The sequence below is a fragment of the Oncorhynchus nerka genome, linkage group LG18, assembly GCF_034236695.1.
Source record: "Oncorhynchus nerka isolate Pitt River linkage group LG18, Oner_Uvic_2.0, whole genome shotgun sequence".
Taxonomy (NCBI): domain Eukaryota; kingdom Metazoa; phylum Chordata; class Actinopteri; order Salmoniformes; family Salmonidae; genus Oncorhynchus; species Oncorhynchus nerka.
Genome location: NC_088413.1, coordinates 10,427,728 through 10,448,217, shown reverse-complemented (window position 1 = coordinate 10,448,217; position 20,490 = coordinate 10,427,728). Strand labels below are relative to the sequence as shown.

Below are 20,490 nucleotides of genomic sequence, written 5' to 3'. Positions count from 1 at the left end.
CATATAATTGGTAGATTTGGATAGAAAACACTCTAAAGTTTCTGAAACTGTTAAAATAATGTCTTAGTATAACAGAACTGATATGGCAGGCGAAACCCAGAGGACAAACCCATTAAAAAAAATATTAAAATTCAGCCTACCACTGTTTTCAATGTCTTTCATGTTTTTTATGAGGCGAAGTCCTCCCAGATTGCAATTCTAGGGCGTCCACTAGATGTCAACAGTCTTTAGAGTTTCAGGCTGGTTTTTGGAAAAATGAGCAAGAAGTTGTAATTTTCTAAGAGGCTCCCATTTTGGCTGTAGTGTTTCCATGTCGTGAATCGGTGGATTATTGACTGAAGCGCGCCAGCTAAACTGAGTTTTTATGGATATAAAGAAGGACTTTATCGAACAAAATGACCATTTGTGATGTAACTGGGACCTTTTGGAGTGCCAACAGAAGAAGATCATCAAAGGTAAGGCATTTATTATATCGGCTATTTCTGACTTTCGTGTCGCACCTGCCTGGGAGCTGTCCTCAGATAATCGCATGGTGTGCTTTCGATGTAAAGCCTTTTTGAAATCTGACACAGCGGCTGGATTAACAAAAGTTAAGCTTTATTTTGATGTATAACACTTGTACTTTACATGAATGTTAAATATTTATATTTAATTTGAATTTCATGCTCTGTAATTTCACAGGATGTTGGCCAGGTGGGACGTTTACCGTCCAGCCTGCCCATAAGAAGTTAAACAGATCTTTTCTGATTGGACAGTGAGATGAGGTGTGCCAATCTGTTGGTCTTTGGCTTTCGACCTTCGTCTCTCCCGAGCCCGTACGGGAGTTATAGCGATGAGACAAGATAGTAACTACAAAAACAATTGGATACCACGAAATTGGGGAGAAAAGGGAGTAAAATTCAAAATAAAATAAAGAAATATATTTTAAAAATAATGTGCTCCACAGCTAGCTATCATATTCAATATGTTTCTATAGCTCAACTGGTTTGTGCCTTGCCAAGGAATGCGGTCACTTGTGTTAGCGAGCAGAGGACCACTGGTCCGAGCCCGGGACTGGGACAGGGACAGTGGGGGAAGATATACTGTTAGGAGAACACTGTTGCCTGCGTCGTCATCCTCGCCTAACCCGCCGCCTCCCGGGTCGTCCTCGACTAACCCGCCGTCGTCCTCGACTAACCCGCCGTCGTCCTCGACTAACCCGCCGTCGCCCGCGACTAACCCGCCGTCGCCCGCGACTAACCCGCCGTGGCCGCGTTGTCCTCGACTAACCCGCCGTCGTCCTCGACTAACCCGCCGTCGCCCGCGTCGTCGTCCTCGCCTAACCCGCCGTCGCCCGCGTCGTCGTCGTCCTCGCCTAACCCGCCGTCGCCCGCGTCGTCGTCCTCGCCTAACCCGCCGTCGCCCGCGTCGTCGTCCTCGCCTAACCCGCCGTCGCCCGCGTCGTCGTCGTCCTCGCCTAACCGGTTGTCGCCTGCATCGTCCTCGACTAACCAGTTGTCGCCTGCGTCGTCCTCGACTAACCAGTTGTCGCTTGCGTCGTCCTCGACTAACCAGTTGTCGCCTGCGTCGTCCTCGACTAACCTGTTGTCGCCCGCATCGTCCTCGACTAACCTGTTGTCGCATGCATCGTCCTCGACTAACCCGCTGTGGCCTGCATCGTCCTCGACTAACCCGCTGTCGCCTGCATCGTCCTCGACTAACCCGCTGTCGCCTGCATCGTCCTCGACTAACCTGTTGTCGCCTGCATCGTCCTCGACTAACCCGCTGTGGCCTGCATCGTCCTCGACTAACCCGCTGTCGCCTGCATCGTCCTCGACTAACCCGCTGTCGCCTGCATCGTCCTCGACTAACCTGTTGTCGCCTGCATCGTCCTCGACTAACCCGCTGTCGCCTGCATCGTCCTCGACTAACCCGCTGTCGCCTGCATCGTCCTCGACTAACCCGCTGTCGCCTGCATCGTCCTCGACTAACCCGCTGTCGCCCGCATCGTCCTCGACTAACCTGTTGTCGCCCGCATCGTCCTCGACTAACCTGCTGTCGCCCGCATCGTCCTCGACTAACCCGCTGTCGCCCGCATCGTCCTCGACTAACCTGTTGTCGCCCGCATCGTCCTCGACTAACCGGTTGTCGCCTGCATCAGTCTCGACTAACCGGTTGTGCATCCTCGACTAACCGGTTGTCGCCTGCATCGTCCTCGACTAACCTGTTGTCGCCTGCATCGTCCTCGACTAACCTGTTGTAACCCATAGTGGAGGGGCTGTGCTCTCGCTCTCTCTCCCTCTCATGTGGTCTCTCCCTGGGTCTCTCTCTCTCCTTCTCCCTCTTGTCCTCCCGTCTGGGTCCTGGTCCTGGTCCCGGTCCTGGTGGGTAGTAGTACAGTAAAGAACATCAGGTCAGACTGATTGATTGACAGGTTGATTGACAGATCACTAGTAAAGAACATTAGCTGAAACCCCAAAAACAGTTTGTAGACTAACAGAGAGTAAGGCTGGGATTCAATCTGATCCCTTTTAAAAGGCAATGCTCCTGTGTTCACGGAGACCGTAGTCACGGTAACCGCTGCATAGGTCAGCTAACAGAGAGCTGGGATTCAATCTGATCCTGCTTAGTCAGCTATGACCCTTTTAAAAGGCAATGCTCCTGTGTTCACGGAGACCGTAGTCACAGTAACCGCTGCATAGGTCAGCTAACAGAGAGCTGGGATTCAATCTGATCCTGCTTAGTCAGCTATGACCATTTTAAAAGGCAATGCTCCTGTGTTCACGGAGACCGTAGTCACAGTAACCGCTGCATAGGTCAGCTAACAGAGAGCTGGGATTCAATCTGATCCTGCTTAGTCAGCTATGACCCTTTTAAAAGGCAATGCTCCTGTGTTCACGGAGACCGTAGTCACGGTAACCGCTGCATAGGTCAGCTCAATCAGATATGACCTTTAAAATTCTGCTATTACACAGATCTACCGCTGATCACATTAAATAAATACATTGTCTATTACCACCCTCCTGTTTCGGTTTACCTGGAGGGTAGACTGGTTTACCTGGAGGGTAGACTGGTTTACCTGGTTTACCTGGAGGGTAGACTGGTTTACCTGGAGGGTAGACTGGTTTACCTGGAGGGTAGCAGTACTACTGTTTAGACTGGTTTACCTGGAGGAGGGTAGCAGTACTACTGTTTAGACTGGTTTACCTGGAGGAGGTTAGCAGTACTACTGTTTAGACTGGTTTACCTGGAGGAGGGTAGCAGTACTACTGTTTAGACTGGTTTACCTGGAGGAGGGTAGCAGTACTACTGTTTAGACTGGTTTACCTGGAGGGTAGACTGGTTTACCTGGAGGAGGGTAGCAGTACTACTGTTTAGACTGGTTTACCTGGAGGAGGGTAGCAGTACTACTGTTTAGACTGGTTTACCTGGAGGGTAGACTCTACCTGGAGGGTAGACTGGTTTACCTGGAGGGTAGACTGGTTTACCTGGAGGGTAGCACTACTCCTGTTTAGACTGGTTTACCTGGAGGGTAGCACTACTCCTGTTTAGACTGGTTTACCTGGAGGGTAGCACTACTCCTGTTTAGACTGGTTTACCTGGAGGGTAGACTGGTTTACCTGGAGGAGGGTAGCAGTACTACTGTTTAGACTGGTTTACCTGGAGGAGGGTAGCACTACTCCTGTTTAGACTGGTTTACCTGGAGGGTTGCACTACTCCTGTTTAGGCTGGTTTACCTGGAGGGTAGCACTACTCCTGTTTAGACTGGTTTACCTGGAGGGTTGCACTACTCCTGTTTAGACTGGTTTACCTGGAGGGTGGCACTACTCCTGTTTAGACTGGTTTACCTGGAGGTGGCACTACTCCTGTAGACTGGTTTACCTGGACTCCTGTTTTGGTTTACCTGGAGGTAGCACTACTCCTGTTTAGACTGGTTTACCTGGACGGAGTGCACTACTGGTTTACCTGGAGGGTAGACTGGTTTACCTGGAGGGTAGACTGGTTTACCTGGAGGGTAGCACTACTCCTGTTTAGAACCTGGAGGTAGCACTACTCCTGTTTAGAATGGTTTACCTGGAGGTAGCCGTCCTCCTGTTTAGACTGGTTTACCTGGAGGGTAGACTGGTTTACCTGGAGGGTAGACTGGTTTACCTGGAGGGTAGCAGTCCTCCTGTTTAGACTGGTTTACCTGGAGGGTAGTAGTACTACTGTTTAGACTGGTTTACCTGGAGGAGGGTAGCAGTACTACTGTTTAGACTGGTTTACCTGGAGGGTAGCAGTACTACTGTTTAGACTGGTTTACCTGGAGGGTAGCAGTCCTACTGTTTAGACTGGTTTACCTGGACGGTATAGCACTACTGGTTTACCTGGAGGGTAGACTGGTTTACCTGGAGGGTAGCAGTCCTCCTGTTTAGACTGGTTTACCTGGAGGAGGGTAGCAGTACTACTGTTTAGACTGGTTTACCTGGAGGAGGGTAGCAGTACTACTGTTTAGACTGGTTTACCTGGAGGAGGGTAGCACTACTACTGTTTAGACTGGTTTACATGGAGGGTAGAGGTACTACTGTTTAGACTGGTTTACCTGGAGGGTAGACTGGTTTACCTGGAGGGTAGACTGGTTTACTACTACTGTTTAGACTGGTTTACCTGGAGGGTAGCAGCACTACTGTTTACTGGACCTGGTTTACCTGGAGGGTAGACTGGTTTACCTACTACTGTTTAGACTGGTTTTAGGGTAGACTGGTTTACCTGGAGGGTAGCAGTACTACTGTTTAGACTACTGGTTTTACCTGGAGGGTAGACTGGCTGGAGGGTAGCAGTACTACTGTTTAGACTGGTTTACCTGGAGGAGGGTAGCCCAGTACTCCTGTTTAGACTGGTTTACCTGGAGGGTAGCACTACTACTGTTTAGACTGGTTTACCTGGAGGGTTGCACTACTCCTGTTTAGACTGGTTTACCTGGACGGTAGCACTACTCCTGTTTAGACTGGTTTACCTGGAGGGTGGCACTACTCCTGTTTAGACTGGTTTTTACCTGGAGGGGTAGCCTGGAGGGTAGCACTACTCCTGTTTAGACTGGTTTACCTGGACGGTATAGCACTACTGGTTTACCTGGAGGGTAGACTGGTTTACCTGGAGGGTAGACTGGTTTTACCTGGAGGTTAGCAGTCCTCCTGTTTGAACTGGTTTACCTGGAGGTAGTAGTACTACTGTTTAGACTGGTTTACCTGGAGGAGGGTAGCAGTACTACTGTTTAGACTGGTTTACCTGGAGGGTATAGTACTACTGTTTAGACTGGTTTACCTGGAGGTAAGAAGTACTACTGTTTAGACTGGTTTACCTGGAGGGTAGCAGTCCTACTGTTTAGACTGGTTTACCTGGAGGGTAGACTGGTTTACCTGGAGGAGGGTAGCAGTACTACTGTTTAGACTTGTTTACCTGGAGGAGGGTAGCACTACTACTGTTTAGACTGGTTTACCTGGAGGGTAGCAGTACTACTGTTTAGACTGGTTTACCTGGAGGGTAGCAGTACTACTGTTTAGACTGGTTTACCTGGAGGGTAGCAGTACTACTGTTTAGACTGGTTTACCTGGAGGGTAGCAGTACTACTGTTTAGACTGGTTTACCTGGAGGAGGGTAGCAGTACTACTGTTTAGACTGGTTTACCTGGAGGAGGGTAGCAGTACTACTGTTTAGACTGGTTTACCTGGAGGAGGGTAGCAGTACTACTGTTTAGACTGGTTTACCTGGAGGAGGGTAGCAGTACTACTGTTTAGACTGGTTTACCTGGAGGAGGGTAGCAGTACTACTGTTTAGACTGGTTTACCTGGAGGAGGGTAGCACTACTACTGTTTAGGCTGGTTTACCTGGAGGAGGGTAGCACTACTACTGTTTAGACTTTACCTGGAGGGTAGAGGTACTACTGTTTAGACTGGTTTACCTGAGGGTAGCAGTACTACTGTTTAGACTGGTTTACCTGGAGGGTAGACTGGTTTACCTGGTAGACTGGTTTACCTGGAGGAAGGTACTACTGTTTAGACTGGTTTACCTGGAGGGTAGCAGCACTACTGTTTAGACTGGTTTTACCTGGAGGGTAGACTGGTTTACCTGGTAGCAGTACTACTGTTTAGACTGGTTTACCTGGAGGGTAGCAGTACTACTGTTTAGACTGGTTTACCTGGTTTACCTGGAGGGAGACTGGTATACCTGGAGGGTAGCACTACTACTGTTTAGACTGGTTTACCTGGTTTACCTGGAGGGTAGACTGGTTTACCTGGAGGGTAGCAGTACTACTGTTTAGACTGGTTTACCTGGAGGAGGTAGCAGTACTACTGTTTAGACTGGTTTACCTGTACTACTGTTTAGACCTGGAGGGTAGACTGGTTTTACCTGGAGGGTAGACTGGTTTACCTGGGTAGAAGTACTACTGTTTAGACTGGTTTACCTGGAGCAGCACTACTGTTTAGACTGGTTTACCTGGAGGAGGGTAGCAGTACTACTGTTTAGACTGGTTTACCTGGAGGGTAGCAGTACTACTGTTTAGACTGGTTTCCTGGAGGGTAGCAGTCCTACTGTTTAGACTGGTTTACCTGGAGGGTAGCACTACTGGTTTACCTGGAGGGTAGACTGGTTTACCTGGAGTAGTCCTCCTGTTTAGACTGTTTTGAGGAGAGTAGCAGTTTTAGACTGGTTTACCTGGAGGAGGGTAGCAGACTGTTGGACTGGTTTACCTGGAGGAGGGAAGTACTACTGTTTAGACTGGTTTACATGGAGGGTAGAGGGGTACTACTGTTTAGACTGTTTGCCTGGAGGGTAGACTGGTTTACCTGGAGGGTAGACTGGTTTACTTGGAGGGTAGAAACTACTGTTAGACTGGTTTACCTGGAGGGTAGCACTACTGTTTAGACCCTGTTTAGACTGGTTTACCTGGTAGCAGTACTACTGTTTAGACTGGTTTACCTGGTTTACCTGGAGGGTAGACTGGTTTACCTGGAGGGTGCACTACTGTTTTTGGTTTACCTGGAGGAGGGTAGCAGTACTCCCTGTTTAGACTGGTTTACCTTTACCTGGACTGGTTTACCTGGAGGTTGCACTACTCCTGTTTAGACTGGTTTACCTGGAGGCACTACTCCTGTTTAGACTGGTTTACCTGGAGGGTGGCACTACTCCTGTTTAGACTGGTTTACCTGGAGGGGCACTACTCCTGTTTTGGTTTACCTGGAGGCAAAGCATCCTCCTGTTTAGACTGGTTTACCTGGAGGGTAGCAGTACTACTGTTTAGACTGGTTTACCTGGAGGAGGGTAGCAGTACTACTGTTTAGACTGGTTTACCTGGAGGAGGGTAGCAGTACTACTGTTTAGACTGTTTACCTGGGGGTAGACTGGTTTACCTGGAGGGTAGCAGTACTACTGTTTAGACTGGTTTACCTGGAGGAGGGTAGCAGTACTACTGTTTAGACTGGTTTACCTGGAGGGTAGAAGTACTACTGTTTAGACTGGTTTACCTGGAGGGTAGCAGTACTACTGTTTAGACTGGTTTACCTGGAGGGTAGCAGTACTACTGTTTAGACTGGTTTACCTGGAGGAGGGTAGCAGTACTACTGTTTAGACTGTTTTTAGACTGGTTTACCTGGAGGAGGGTAGCAGTACTACTGTTTAGACTGGTTTACCTGGAGGAGGGGAGCAGTACTACTGTTTAGACTGGTTTACCTGGAGGGTAGTACTACTGTTTAGACTGGTTTACCTGGAGGAGGGTAGCAGTACTACTGTTTAGACTGATTTTTACACTACCTGGACTGGAGGAGGGTAGCAGTACTACTGTTTAGACTGGTTTACCTGGAGGGAGGGTCAGTACTACTGTTTAGACTGGTTTTTACCTGGAGGAGGGTAGCACTACTCCTGTTTAGACTGGTTTACCTGGAGGGTAGAGGTACTACTGTTTAGACTGGTTTACCTGGAGGGGTTTAGACTGGTTTACCTGGAGGGTGGCACTACTCCTGTTTAGACTGGTTTACCTGGAGGCACTACTCCTGTTTAGACTGGTTTACCTGGAGGGGTTACTACTCCTGTTTAGACTGGTTTACCTGGAGGGTAGCACTACTACTGTTTAGACTGGTTTACCTGGAGGAGGGTAGCAGTACTACTGTTTAGACTGGTTTACCTGGAGGGTAGCACTACTCCTGTTTAGACTGGTTTACCTGGAGGTTGCACTACTCCTGTTTTGGTTTACCTGGAGGGTAGCACTACTCCTGTTTAGACTGGTTTACCTGGAGGGTTGCATAGCACTGTTTAGACTGGTTTACCTGGAGGGGTTTAGACTGGTTTACCTGGAGGGTAGCAGACTGTTTAGACTGGTTTACCTGGAGGGTAGCACTACTCCTGTTTAGACTGGTTTACCTGGAGGACTGGTTTAGGAGTAGACTGTTTGGAGGGTAGACTGGTTTACCTGGAGGGTAGCACTACTACTGTTTAGACTGGTTTACCTGGAGGTAGCACTACTCCTGTTTAGAATGGTTTACCTGGAGGGTAGCAGTACTCCTGTTTAGACTGGTTTACCTGGAGGGTAGACTGGTTTTACCTGGAGGGTAGACTGGTTTTAGACTGGTTTACCTGGAGGGTAGCAGTCCTCTGTTTAGACTGGTTTACCTGGAGGGTAGTAGTACTACTGTTTAGACTGGTTTACCTGGAGGAGGGTAGCAGTACTACTGTTTAGACTGGTTTACCTGGAGGGTAGCAGTACTACTGTTTAGACTGGTTTACCTGGAGGGTAGCAGTCCTACTGTTTAGACTGGTTTACCTGGACGGTACAGCACTACTGGTTTACCTGGAGGGTAGACTGGTTTACCTGGAGGGTAGCAGTCCTCCTGTTTAGACTGGTTTACCTGGAGGAGGGTAGCAGTACTACTGTTTAGACTGGTTTACCTGGAGGAGGGTAGCAGTACTACTGTTTAGACTGGTTTACCTGGAGGAGGGTAGCACTACTACTGTTTAGACTGGTTTACATGGAGGGTAGAGGTACTACTGTTTAGACTGGTTTTGGAGACTGGTTTACCTGGAGGGTAGACTGGTTTACTTGGAGGGTAGAAGTACTACTGTTTAGACTGGTTTACCTGGAGGGTAGAAGTACTACTGTTTAGACTGGTTTACCTGGAGGGTAGCAGCACTACTGTTTAGACTGGTTTACCTGTAGGGTAGACTGGTTTACCTGGAGGGTAGCAGTACTACTGTTTAGACTGGTTTACCTGGTTTACCTGGAGGGTAGACTGGTTTACCTGGAGGGTAGCAGTACTACTGTTTAGACTGGTTTACCTGGAGGAGGGTAGCAGTACTACTGTTTAGACTGGTTTACCTGGAGGGTAGCACTACTACTGTTTAGACTGGTTTACCTGGAGGGTTGCACTACTCCTGTTTAGACTGGTTTACCTGGACGGTAGCACTACTCCTGTTTAGACTGGTTTACCTGGAGGGTGGCACTACTCCTGTTTAGACTGGTTTACCTGGAGGGTTGCACTACTCCTGTTTTGGTTTACCTGGAGGGTAGCACTACTCCTGTTTAGACTGGTTTACCTGGACGGTATAGCACTACTGGTTTACCTGGAGGGTAGACTGGTTTACCTGGAGGGTAGACTGGTTTACCTGGAGGTTAGCAGTCCTCCTGTTTAGACTGGTTTACCTGGAGGGTAGTAGTACTACTGTTTAGACTGGTTTACCTGGAGGAGGGTAGCAGTACTACTGTTTAGACTGGTTTACCTGGAGGGTAGCAGTACTACTGTTTAGACTGGTTTACCTGGAGGGTAGCAGTACTACTGTTTAGACTGGTTTACCTGGAGGAGGGTAGCAGTCCTACTGTTTAGACTGGTTTACCTGGAGGGTAGACTGGTTTACCTGGAGGAGGGTAGCAGTACTACTGTTTAGACTTGTTTACCTGGAGGAGGGTAGCACTACTACTGTTTAGACTGGTTTACCTGGAGGGTAGCAGTACTACTGTTTAGACTGGTTTACCTGGAGGGTAGCAGTACTACTGTTTAGACTGGTTTACCTGGAGGGTAGCAGTACTACTGTTTAGACTGGTTTACCTGGAGGAGGGTAGCAGTACTACTGTTTAGACTGGTTTACCTGGAGGAGGGTAGCAGTACTACTGTTTAGACTGGTTTACCTGGAGGAGGGTAGCAGTACTACTGTTTAGACTGGTTTACCTGGAGGGTAGCAGTACTACTGTTTAGACTGGTTTACCTGGAGGAGGGTAGCAGTACTACTGTTTAGACTGGTTTACCTGGAGGGTTTAGACTGGTTTACCTGGAGTAGCACACTACTACTGTTTAGGCTGGTTTACCTGGAGGTGGAAGCACTACTACTGTTTAGACTGGTTTACCTGGAGGGAGAGGTACTAGACTGGTTTACCTGGAGGTACTACTGTTTAGACTGGTTTACCTGGAGGGTAGCAGTACTACTGTTTAGACTGGTTTACCTTAGACTGGTTTACCTGGAGGAGGGTAGACTGTTTAGACTGGTTTACCTGGACTGGTTTACCTGGAGGAGGTAGCAGTACTACTGTTTAGACTTGTTTACCTGGAGGGCAGCACTACCACTGTTTAGACTGGTTTACCTGGTTTACAGTACTACTGTTTAGACTGGTTTACCTGGAGGGTAGCACTACTACTGTTTAGACTGGTTTACCTGGAGGGTAGCAGTACTACTGTTTAGACTGGTTTACCTGGAGGAGGGTAGCAGTACTACTGTTTAGACTGGTTTACCTGGAGGGGTAGCAGTACTACTGGACTGGTTTACCTGGAGGAGGGTAGCAGTACTACTGTTTAGTGGTTTACCTGGAGGAGGGTAGCAGTACTACTGTTTAGACTGGTTTACCTGGAGGAGGGTAGCACCTGACTGTTTAGACTGGTTTACCTGGAGGGTAGCAGTACTACTGTTTAGACTGGTTTTACCTGGAGGAGAGGTAGCACACTACTGTTTAGGCTGGTTTACCTGGAGGAGGGCAGCACTACTACTGTTTAGACTGGTTTACCTGGAGGGTAGAGGTACTACTGTTTAGACTGGTTTACCTGGAGGGTAGACTGGTTCCTGTGGGTAGACTGGTTTTACCTGGAGGGTAGAAGTACTACTGTTTAGGGACTGGTTTACCTGGAGGGTAGCAGCACTACTGTTTAGACTGGTTTACCTGGAGGGAGGGTAGCAGTACTACTGTTTAGACTGGTTTACCTGGAGGGTAGCAGTACTACTGTTTAGACTGGTTTACCTGGAGTAGCAGTCCTACTGGACTGGTTTACCTGGAGGGTAGCACTCTGGTTTACCTGGAGTTTAGACTGGTTTACCTGGAGGGTAGCAGTCCTCCTGTTTAGACTGGTTTACCTGGAGGAGGGTAGCAGTACTACTGTTTAGACTGGTTTACCTGGAGGGTAGCAGTACTACTGTTTAGACTGGTTTACCTGGAGGAGGGTAGCAGTACTACTGTTTAGACTGGTTTACCTGGAGGAGGGTAGCAGTACTACTGTTTAGACTGGTTTAACTGGAGGGTAGACTGGTTTACCTGGAGGGTGAACTGGTTTTACCTGGAGGGTAGAAGTACTACTGTTTAGACTGGTTTACCTGGAGGGTAGCAGCACTACTGTTTAGACTGGTTTACCTGGAGGGTAGCAGTACTACTGTTTAGACTGGTTTACCTGGAGGGTAGCAGTACTACTGTTTAGACTGGTTTACCTGGTAGCAGTCCTACTGTTTTAGACTGGTTTACCTGGACGGTATAGCACTACTGGTTTACCTGGAGGGTAGACTGGTTTACCTGGAGGGTAGCAGTCCTCCTGTTTAGACTGGTTTTACCTGGAGGAGGTAGCAGTACTACTGTTTAGACTGGTTTACCTGGAGGAGGGTAGCAGTACTACTGTTTAGACTGGTTTACCTGGAGGAGGGTAGCACTACTACTGTTTAGACTGGTTTACATGGAGGGTAGAGGTACTACTGTTTAGACTGGTTTACCTGGAGGGTAGACTGGTTTACCTGGAGGGTAGACTGGTTTACTTGGAGGGTAGAAGTACTACTGTTTAGACTGGTTTACCTGGAGGGTAGAAGTACTACTGTTTAGACTGGTTTACCTGGAGGGTAGCAGCACTACTGTTTAGACTGGTTTACCTGTAGGGTAGACTGGTTTACCTGGAGGGTAGCAGTACTACTGTTTAGACTGGTTTACCTGGTTTACCTGGAGGGTAGACTGGTTTACCTGGAGGGTAGCAGTACTATTGTTTAGACTGGTTTACCTGGAGGAGGGTAGCAGTACTACTGTTTAGACTGGTTTACCTGGAGGGTAGCACTACTACTGTTTAGACTGGTTTACCTGGAGGGTTGCACTACTCCTGTTTAGACTGGTTTACCTGGACGGTAGCACTACTCCTGTTTAGACTGGTTTACCTGGAGGGTGGCACTACTCCTGTTTAGACTGGTTTACCTGGAGGGTTGCACTACTCCTGTTTTGGTTTACCTGGAGGGTAGCACTACTCCTGTTTAGACTGGTTTACCTGGACGGTATAGCACTACTGGTTTACCTGGAGGGTAGACTGGTTTACCTGGAGGGTAGACTGGTTTACCTGGAGGTTAGCAGTCCTCCTGTTTAGACTGGTTTACCTGGAGGGTAGTAGTACTACTGTTTAGACTGGTTTACCTGGAGGAGGGTAGCAGTACTACTGTTTAGACTGGTTTACCTGGAGGGTAGCAGTACTACTGTTTAGACTGGTTTACCTGGAGGGTAGCAGTACTACTGTTTAGACTGGTTTACCTGGAGGAGGGTAGCAGTCCTACTGTTTAGACTGGTTTACCTGGAGGGTAGACTGGTTTACCTGGAGGGTAGACTGTTTAGACTTGTTTACCTGGAGGAGGGTAGCAGTACTACTGTTTAGACTGGTTTACCTGGAGGGTAGCAGTACTACTGTTTAGACTGGTTTACCTGGAGGAGGGTAGCAGTACTACTGTTTAGACTGGTTTACCTGGAGGGTAGCAGTACTACTGTTTAGACTGGTTTACCTGGAGGGTAGCAGTACTACTGTTTAGACTGGTTTACCTGGAGGAGGGTAGCAGTACTACTGTTTAGACTGGTTTACCTGGAGGAGGGTAGCAGTACTACTGTTTAGACTGGTTTACCTGGAGGAGGGTAGCAGTACTACTGTTTAGACTGGTTTACCTGGAGGAGGGTAGCAGTACTACTGTTTAGGCTGGTTTACCTGGAGGAGGGTAGCAGTACTACTGTTTAGACTGGTTTACCTGGAGGGTGTTTGTTTAGACTGGTTTACCTGGAGGGTAGCAGTACTACTGTTTAGACTGGTTTACCTGGAGGGTAGCAGTACTACTGTTTAGACTGGTTTACCTGGAGGGTAGCAGTACTACTGTTTAGACTGGTTTACCTGGAGGAGGGTAGCAGTCACTACTGTTTAGACTGGTTTACCTGGAGGGTAGACTGGTTTACCTGGAGGGTAGCAGTACTACTGTTTAGACTGGTTTACCTGGAGGTAGCACTACTACTGTTTAGACTGGTTTACCTGGAGGGTAGCAGTACTACTGTTTAGACTGGTTTACCTGGAGGGTAGCAGTACTACTGTTTAGACTGGTTTACCTGGAGGGTAGCAGTACTACTGTTTAGACTGGTTTACCTGGAGGAGGGTAGCAGTACTACTGTTTAGACTGGTTTACCTGGAGGAGGGTAGCAGTACTACTGTTTAGACTGGTTTACCTGGAGGGTAGCAGTACTACTGTTTAGACTGGTTTACCTGGAGGAGGGTAGCAGTACTACTGTTTAGACTGGTTTACCTGGAGGAGGGTAGCAGTACTACTGTTTAGACTGGTTTACCTGGAGGAGGGTAGCAGTACTACTGTTTAGACTGGTTTACCTGGAGGAGGGTAGCACTACTACTGTTTAGGCTGGTTTACCTGGAGGAGGGTAGCACTACTACTGTTTAGACTGGTTTACCTGGAGGGTAGAGGTACTACTGTTTAGACTGGTTTACCTGGAGGGTAGACTGGTTTACCTGGAGGGTAGACTGGTTTACCTGGAGGGTAGAAGTACTACTGTTTAGACTGGTTTACCTGGAGGGTAGCAGCACTACTGTTTAGACTGGTTTACCTGGAGGAGGGTAGCAGTACTACTGTTTAGACTGGTTTACCTGGAGGGTAGCAGTACTACTGTTTAGACTGGTTTACCTGGAGGGTAGCAGTCCTACTGTTTAGACTGGTTTACCTGGACGGTATAGCACTACTGGTTTACCTGGAGGGTAGACTGGTTTACCTGGAGGGTAGCAGTCCTCCTGTTTAGACTGGTTTACCTGGAGGAGGGTAGCAGTACTACTGTTTAGACTGGTTTACCTGGAGGAGGGTAGCAGTACTACTGTTTAGACTGGTTTACCTGGAGGAGGGTAGCAGTACTACTGTTTAGACTGGTTTACCTGGAGGAGGGTAGCAGTACTACTGTTTAGACTGGTTTAACTGGAGGGTAGACTGGTTTACCTGGAGGGTAGACTGGTTTACCTGGAGGGTAGAAGTACTACTGTTTAGACTGGTTTACCTGGAGGGTAGCAGCACTACTGTTTAGACTGGTTTACCTGGAGGAGGGTAGCAGTACTACTGTTTAGACTGGTTTACCTGGAGGGTAGCAGTACTACTGTTTAGACTGGTTTACCTGGAGGGTAGCAGTCCTACTGTTTAGACTGGTTTACCTGGACGGTATAGCACTACTGGTTTACCTGGAGGGTAGACTGGTTTACCTGGAGGGTAGCAGTCCTCCTGTTTAGACTGGTTTACCTGGAGGAGGGTAGCAGTACTACTGTTTAGACTGGTTTACCTGGAGGAGGGTAGCAGTACTACTGTTTAGACTGGTTTACCTGGAGGAGGGTAGCACTACTACTGTTTAGACTGGTTTACATGGAGGGTAGAGGTACTACTGTTTAGACTGGTTTACCTGGAGGGTAGACTGGTTTACCTGGAGGGTAGACTGGTTTACTTGGAGGGTAGAAGTACTACTGTTTAGACTGGTTTACCTGGAGGGTAGCAGTACTACTGTTTAGACTGGTTTACCTGGAGGGTAGCAGCACTACTGTTTAGACTGGTTTACCTGGAGGGTAGCAGTACTACTGTTTAGACTGGTTTACCTGGTTTACCTGGAGGGTAGACTGGTTTACCTGGAGGGTAGCAGTACTACTGTTTAGACTGGTTTACCTGGAGGAGGGTAGCAGTACTACTGTTTAGACTGGTTTACCTGGAGGGTAGCACTACTACTGTTTAGACTGGTTTACCTGGAGGGTTGCACTACTCCTGTTTAGACTGGTTTACCTGGACGGTAGCACTACTCCTGTTTAGACTGGTTTACCTGGGAGGGTTTAGACTGGTTTACCTGGAGGGTTACTACTCCTGTTTTGGTTTACCTGGAGGGTAGCACTACTCCTGTTTAGACTGGTTTACCTGGACGGTATAGCACTACTGGTTTACCTGGAGGGTAGACTGGTTTACCTGGAGGGTAGACTGGTTTACCTGGAGGTTAGCAGTCCTCCTGTTTAGACTGGTTTACCTGGAGGGTAGTAGTACTACTGTTTAGACTGGTTTACCTGGAGGAGGGTAGCAGTACTACTGTTTAGACTGGTTTACCTGGAGGGTAGCAGTACTACTGTTTAGACTGGTTTACCTGGAGGGTAGCAGTACTACTGTTTAGACTGGTTTACCTGGAGGAGGGTAGCAGTCCTACTGTTTAGACTGGTTTACCTGGAGGGTAGACTGGTTTACCTGGAGGAGGGTAGCAGTACTACTGTTTAGACTTGTTTACCTGGAGGAGGGTAGCACTACTACTGTTTAGACTGGTTTACCTGGAGGGTAGCAGTACTACTGTTTAGACTGGTTTACCTGGAGGGTAGCAGTACTACTGTTTAGACTGGTTTACCTGGAGGAGGGTAGCAGTACTACTGTTTAGACTGGTTTACCTGGAGGGTAGCAGTACTACTGTTTAGACTGGTTTACCTGGAGGAGGGTAGCAGTACTACTGTTTAGACTGGTTTACCTGGAGGAGGGTAGCAGTACTACTGTTTAGACTGGTTTACCTGGAGGAGGGTAGCAGTACTACTGTTTAGACTGGTTTACCTGGAGGAGGGTAGCACTACTACTGTTTAGGCTGGTTTACCTGGAGGGTAGCACTACTACTGTTTAGACTGGTTTACCTGGAGGGTAGACTGGTTTAGACTGGTTTACCTGGAGGGTAGCAGTACTACTGTTTAGACTGGTTTACCTGGAGGGTAGACTGGTTTACTACTGGTTTAGACTGGTTTACCTGGAGGGTAGCAGTACTACTGTTTAGACTGGTTTACCTGGAGGGTAGCAGCACCTGGACTGGTTTACCTGGGGTAGACTGGTTTACCTGGAGGTTTACCTGTTTGGTTTACCTGGAGGGTAGCAGTACTACTGTTTAGACTGGTTTACCTGGTTTTACCTGGAGTTTAGACTGGTTTACCTGGAGGGTAGCACTACTACTGTTTAGACTGGTTTACCTGGAGGAGGGTAGCAGTACTACTGTTTAGACTGGTTTACCTGGTTTACCTGGAGGGTAGACTGGTTTACCTGGAGGGTAGCAGTACTACTGTTTAGACTGGTTTACCTGGAGGAGGGTAGCAGTACTACTGTTTAGACTGGTTTAACTGGAGGGTAGACTGGTTTACTGAGGGTAGACTGGTTTACCTGGAGGGTAGAAGTACTACTGTTTAGACTGGTTTACCTGGTAGCAGTCCTACTGTTTAGACCTGGAGGGTAGCACTACTGGTTTTTACTGGTTTACCTGGAGGGTAGCAGTCCTACTGTTTAGACTGGTTTACCTGGAGGAGGGTAGCAGTACTACTGTTTAGACTGGTTTACCTGGAGGAGGGTAGCAGTACTACTGTTTAGACTGGTTTACCTGGAGGGTAGCAGTACTACTGTTTAGACTGGTTTACCTGGAGGGTAGCAGTCCTACTGTTTAGACTGGTTTACCTGGACGGTATAGCACTACTGGTTTACCTGGAGGGTAGACTGGTTTACCTGGAGGGTAGCAGTCCTCCTGTTTAGACTGGTTTACCTGGAGGAGGGTAGCAGTACTACTGTTTAGACTGGTTTACCTGGAGGGTAGCACTACTACCTGGTTTACCTGGAGGAGGGTAGCACTACTACTGTTTAGACTGGTTTACATGGAGGGTAGAGGTACTACTACTGGTTTACCTGGAGGGTAGACTGGTTTACCTGGAGGGTAGACTGGTTTACCTGGAGGGTAGAAGTACTACTGTTTAGACTGGTTTACCTGGAGGGTAGCAGCACTACTGGTTTACCTGTAGGGTAGACTGGTTTACCTGGAGGGTAGCAGTACTACTGTTTAGACTGGTTTACCTGGTTTACCTTAGACTGGTTTACCTGGAGGGTAGCAGTACTACTGTTTAGACTGGTTTACCTGGAGGGTAGCAGTACTACTGTTTAGACTGGTTTACCTGGAGGGTAGCACTACTACTGTTTAGACTGGTTTACCTGCACTACTCCTGTTTAGACTGGTTTACCTGGACGGTAGCACTACTCCTGTTTAGACTGGTTTACCTGGAGGGTGGCACTACTCCTGTTTAGACTGGTTTACCTGGAGGGTTGCACTACTCCTGTTTTGGTTTACCTGGAGGGTAGCACTACTCCTGTTTAGACTGGTTTACCTGGACGGTATAGCACTACTGGTTTACTAGACTGGTTTACCTGGAGGGTAGACTGGTTTACCTGGAGGTTAGCAGTCCTCCTGTTTAGACTGGTTTACCTGGAGGGTAGTAGTACTACTGTTTAGACTGGTTTACCTGGAGGAGGGTAGCAGTACTACTGTTTAGACTGGTTTACCTGGAGGAGGGTAGCAGTACTACTGTTTAGACTGGTTTACCTGGAGGGTAGCAGTACTACTGTTTAGACTGGTTTACCTGGAGGAGGGTAGCAGTCCTACTGTTTAGACTGGTTTACCTGGAGGGTAGACTGGTTTACCTGGAGGAGGGTAGCAGTACTACTGTTTAGACTTGTTTACCTGGAGGAGGGTAGACTGGTTTACCTGGAGGGTAGCAGTACTACTGTTTAGACTGGTTTACCTGGAGCAGCAGTACTACTGTTTAGACTGGTTTACCTGGTAGCAGTACTACCTGGTTTACCTGGAGGGTAGCAGTACTACTGTTTAGACTGGTTTACCTGGAGGAGGGTAGCAGTACTACTGTTTAGACTGGTTTACCTGGAGGAGGGTAGCAGTACTACTGTTTAGACTGGTTTACCTGGAGGAGGGTAGCAGTACTACTGTTTAGACTGGTTTACCTGGAGGAGGGTAGCAGTACTACTGTTTAGACTGGTTTACCTGGAGGAGGGTAGCACTACTACTGTTTAGACTGGTTTACCTGGAGGGTAGAGGTACTACTGTTTAGACTGGTTTACCTGGAGGGTAGCAGTACTACTGTTTAGACTGGTTTACCTGGAGGGTAGACTGGTTTACCTGGAGGGTAGACTGGTTTACCTGGAGGGTAGAAGTACTACTGTTTAGACTGGTTTACCTGGAGGGTAGCAGCACTACTGTTTAGACTGGTTTACCTGTAGGGTAGACTGGTTTACCTGGAGGGTAGCAGTACTACTGTTTAGACTGGTTTACCTGGAGGGTAGCACTGTTTACTACCTGTTTAGACTGGTTTACCTGGAGGGTAGCACTACTACTGTTTAGACTGGTTTACCTGGAGGGTAGCAGTACTACTGTTTAGACTGGTTTACCTGGAGGGTAGCAGTACTACACTGGTTTACCTGGAGGAGGGTAGCAGTACTACTGTTTAGACTGGTTTACCTGGAGGGTAGCTACTGTTTAGACTGGTTTACCTGGAGGAGGGTAGCAGTACTACTGTTTAGACTGGTTTAACTGGAGGGTAGACTGGTTTATCTGGAGGGTAGACTGGTTTACCTGGAGGGTAGAAGTACTACTGTTTAGACTGGTTTACCTGGAGGGTAGCAGCACTACTGTTTAGACTGGTTTACCTGGAGGGTAGCACTACTACTATTTAGACTGGTTTACCTGGACGGTAGCACTACTCCTGTTTAGACTGGTTTACCTGGAGGGTGGCACTACTCCTGTTTAGACTGGTTTACCTGGAGGGTTGCACTACTCCTGTTTTGGTTTACCTGGAGGGTAGCACTACTCCTGTTTAGACTGGTTTACCTGGACGGTATAGCACTACTGGTTTACCTGGAGGGTAGTAGTACTACTGTTTAGACTGGTTTACCTGGAGGAGGGTAGCAGTACTACTGTTTAGACTGGTTTACCTGGAGGGTAGCAGTACTACTGTTTAGACTGGTTTACCTGGAGGGTAGCAGTACTACTGTTTAGACTGGTTTACCTGGAGGAGGGTAGCAGTCCTACTGTTTAGACTGGTTTACCTGGAGGGTAGACTGGTTTACCTGGAGGAGGGTAGCAGTACTACTGTTTAGACTTGTTTACCTGGAGGAGGGTAGCACTACTACTGTTTAGACTGGTTTACCTGGAGGGTAGCAGTACTACTGTTTAGACTGGTTTACCTGGAGGGTAGCAGTACTACTGTTTAGACTGGTTTACCTGGAGGAGGGTAGCAGTACTACTGTTTAGACTGGTTTACCTGGAGGAGGGTAGCAGTACTACTGTTTAGACTGGTTTACCTGGAGGAGGGTAGCAGTACTACTGTTTAGACTGGTTTACCTGGAGGAGGGTAGCAGTACTACTGTTTAGACTGGTTTACCTGGAGGAGGGTAGCACTACTACTGTTTAGACTGGTTTACCTGGAGGGTAGAGGTACTACTGTTTAGACTGGTTTACCTGGAGGGTAGCAGTACTACTGTTTAGACTGGTTTACCTGGAGGGTAGCAGTACTACTGTTTAGACTGGTTTACCTGGAGGGTAGACTGGTTTACCTGGAGGGTAGACTGGTTTACCTGGAGGGTAGCACTACTACTATTTAGACTGGTTTACCTGGACGGTAGCACTACTCCTGTTTAGACTGGTTTACCTGGAGGGTGGCACTACTCCTGTTTAGACTGGTTTACCTGGAGGGTTGCACTACTCCTGTTTTGGTTTACCTGGAGGGTAGCACTACTCCTGTTTAGACTGGTTTACCTGGACGGTATAGCACTACTGGTTTACCTGGAGGGTAGACTGGTTTACCTGGAGGTTAGCAGTCCTCCTGTTTAGACTGGTTTACCTGGAGGGTAGTAGTACTACTGTTTAGACTGGTTTACCTGGAGGAGGGTAGCAGTACTACTGTTTAGACTGGTTTACCTGGAGGGTAGCAGTACTACTGTTTAGACTGGTTTACCTGGAGGGTAGCAGTACTACTGTTTAGACTGGTTTACCTGGAGGAGGGTAGCAGTCCTACTGTTTAGACTGGTTTACCTGGAGGGTAGACTGGTTTACCTGGAGGAGGGTAGCAGTACTACTGTTTAGACTTGTTTACCTGGAGGAGGGTAGCACTACTACTGTTTAGACTG

At 48.1% G+C, this 20,490-nt stretch overlaps 1 pseudogene; it reads right to left on the bottom strand.

Annotated features, from left to right (window-relative positions):
• Window positions 1-1,235: 1,235 nt before the first annotated feature.
• LOC115122990 (pre-mRNA 3'-end-processing factor FIP1-like) overlaps window positions 1,236-20,490 on the bottom strand; it is a 48,127-nt pseudogene continuing 28,872 nt past the window's right edge.